This window comes from Acartia tonsa, chromosome 8 (assembly GCF_053477335.1).
Source record: "Acartia tonsa isolate MP-2025a chromosome 8, ASM5347733v1, whole genome shotgun sequence".
Taxonomy (NCBI): Eukaryota; Metazoa; Arthropoda; class Copepoda; order Calanoida; family Acartiidae; genus Acartia; species Acartia tonsa.
In genome coordinates this window covers 34,316,220-34,319,438 of record NC_137267.1, presented here as the reverse complement: position 1 = coordinate 34,319,438, position 3,219 = coordinate 34,316,220, and the positions used below count along the sequence as shown (strand labels likewise).

Genomic DNA, 3,219 nt, shown 5'->3' with positions numbered 1-3,219 from the left:
ATGGATGTGGTCATCCTTTTTTAATTATTCTATTTTTTTCAGGTTAAATGTGTTTTGAAAGGCTTTACGTCAGGATTTCTTGTAGCTTTAGCTACACCTTTTTTATAGAGCTTTTTTGTTAGGGGGCCCACTAACTTAAAATCTCTGCAGCTTACTCCCTCCCTAAATTCTAAGTTCGAGTAGAAACAGTGAGGAGAATTGCCTTGCTTGAAGATTCGGGACCAGCTAGCAACACTTCAGCACCAGGTAAACTTTGATGTTAAATTGTTTTGTTTAGTAATACCCTTTCACCTAACTTTTTTTGGTTTTATTAATATTTTGATATGTTAAAGCAGTTTTTTGATACTTTTACTACTGTTGAATTTTTTTTTAATTAGTGAGGTTTTTAGGTAAGCCTCAAATGGGTCCCTGGACGATAATTTGTTATTTGATATTTTGTTAAAAGCCTTGTGATTATGTAATTATGATTTAGTTAATTCTTTAAATACAAAACCCTAGCCTCTAGGGACACATATACTAGTATTGTAATTTAAGGATCTAGCTATTCGTTGAACCGAGCTGGTTTTCTTTAACAGGGTAGCTTCTCATAGGTCCCGGGAACTATTTTGGGGAAGTGGGAGTTGCGTATTAATTTTTTTATAAACAAACCTCTAGGGGCGTATCTGTTAGTCTAATATATAATGTTCTTAGGTCAGCTGAAATCTTGTGATGAAAGGCAGATGCCATGAAGCAGGACATTTGGTCATCCCCGTCGCACGTAAATCTGGGACTTGTCCTTCCCAGGCCAGACAGGGGGAGACTATATGGCGGCTATCCTTTTATAGCCAGGTAACTTTTTGTAATGTCTTTTGAGCAAATCTATAGTGTAGATGTATATACAAAAAACTACCTCCTCCCTTTTTCAATTACTTTTTTCGTCTGCTAGCAAATTTTTTTTGCTACTTTGCTCTTTATTACTCCCGACATCATTGGTCAAAACCAGGTTAATGTGGTGGGGAAATACAGTCAATTAACCCTTTCATCCTTGTATCTACGAATTTTTTATAGATTTCACTTTTCATATACCTTACCCAGTCTTCGATCTTTTTTCTCACTTTCTGTTAAAATTAATAAGAATAGGTTTAATTATTATGATGGTTAAAATAAAATAATAACTAAGAATGCTTGCTACCTAACCTTTTCCAAAAGTAAGCTTGTAATTTTGTTTCTATGCGACGTATTTAATAAATAAATTGTTATTGTGAGTAACTTTCAATATGAATTTTGGGGTATTCTTGTGGCAGTCTTAAATCAGTGTATTTTTTAAAGGGTTCCTTTACTAACATATTCTTTAATTTTAGTCCTGTGGAGTGCTGCCTATTTGACTGTTGCCCTTAGACACTGGGTCTAGCGCCAGTACACCTTCTCACGCTTGCAAGCCGAAACTGTGGCCTAGGACACGGTTTTAGCTTTTACCGGGAGGATTCCCTTGAGAAAGGAACCTCCCTGCAAGGACTTCCTTAGTAAAAGGTAATAATTTGATATAAAGGAAGCTTGCTGGAAATGTACTGCTTTAACTCCACTGCTTCTTTATCTGTCCCTCAAATATTTTGCGGCAATTAGACACAATATCCTAAATGCCTTTAGAATTTTAAAGCAAAGCATAAAATGTATCTTAGATCAATGAATTTTTTTGATTCTGCCATTCCAAAAAAATATTATGAAAATAGGCAAAAACCTGCTAAAAGCGACGGGAAATTTAATTGTTAGCAAACTATTTTATTTTTATTTGGGAGGGGGGGATTAAATAAAAATTATGGGAGGTAATCTTAATCATGTAGGCAAAGACGTCCAAGGTTTTAAATTTATTTTTCGGGAGGGGGGGTATAATTCAAAATTTTGTGGGTGCCGTAGGTACTCCAAAATCCATTTCAGAGGGGGGGGGATAATCACCCTTTTACCCCCCCCCCCGTATTTTTTAGCCCTAAATAATGTATGCCCCTGGATGGTTTTAGGCTATTTTTTTCTACTTTCGAATACTAATTAATTAATAATTAATAATTTATTGTTTATTTTAGTCCACTGCACTGGCTGATAGACTTGCTGCGTTGGGTCCTGATTTCCAATGGGAGCAGGTCTACTCTGGCTTCGGGAGGAGTGGAGTGTCATACTTGTCATTGGCACACTCTCCAAAGCGTTGCTAGAATGGTGAAAGGGTAAGTTGTCATTTTTCCCAGAACTTTCATAGGGCAACGAAACAAACTTTTGGATTTCCATTTGGAAACTTAACAACATTAATAATTTTAAAAATGTTTAATGGTCTTTTAAAGCTAATAGGAAAAATCGATCTTATTAAACTTGCTAAAACTATGTAACTTGTTACTTTTAGCGTTACGGACTGACTGGTGGACTTTGGCGAATGGATTGGATTATAAAAATAACTGCCCTTATTTATGTAACTTAATCTTTACAATAATATGGCCGAATTGTTCTTCCTCTGTTTCTATTTGCAGAAAGTATGAAGATTTTAATCCTTGGTAATTATGTTCAGGATGTAGCCATCACACGGGTGGTATAGGTCCGTCACCAATGTCTGGCAAGGTTGATAATCAGGTATGCATAGTCGGTCATTACGCACGTAACTGTTAGCTCATTACATTAATTTAGTCATGTTTTCGATTTTTAACTTTACAAAATTGTTTACATTCTGGTAATGTTAGTCTATTCTACCGTTTCAGAGCTTCGTTTTTATGGATGTTGTCTTTGTTTGTTTATTTCTATCTTTGTTAGAATATCCGAATACTTATCTTCTTTTTCTAGGGTCCTTGCTGCGATGGAACTATACCTAACCCAAACACGGTACTGGCCCTACTTAGGTAATTAATTTTTACATCCTCCCTTAACAGTATGACAAAAAATATATAGCATATAGGGGATTCTATTTTGACAGGTTAAATCTAAAATTGAAATGGCCTAAAACCATCTCTTTATATATAAGACAAAAAAAAGCTTGCTACTTTATATAATAGAATACTCAAGAGCTTTCTAATTTCTAAGAAAAAGTTTGTAAAAAATTATTATGTTACAGGTAGGGTTGAAGAAGGTGGTGTAATGCCACCTCTGGTGTACGAGATTGGGTTGTTTGGTTGATTTTTTTTGGGTTGTTTGGTTGATTTTTTTTGGATTGTTTGGGTTGTTTGGTTGATTTTTTTTTGGTTGTTTGGTTGATTTATTTTATTT

The 3,219-nt window shown here is 34.9% G+C and overlaps 1 long non-coding RNA gene across 1 annotated transcript; it reads left to right on the top strand.

Moving 5' to 3' along the window:
* Window positions 1-2,070: 2,070 nt before the first annotated feature.
* Window positions 2,071-2,891, top strand: LOC145325540 (uncharacterized). The gene is made up of 3 exons (XR_013881507.1): window positions 2,071-2,195; window positions 2,531-2,592; window positions 2,800-2,891. It is a non-coding gene; the product is annotated as an uncharacterized LOC145325540 (long non-coding RNA).
* Window positions 2,892-3,219: the final 328 nt, after the last annotated feature.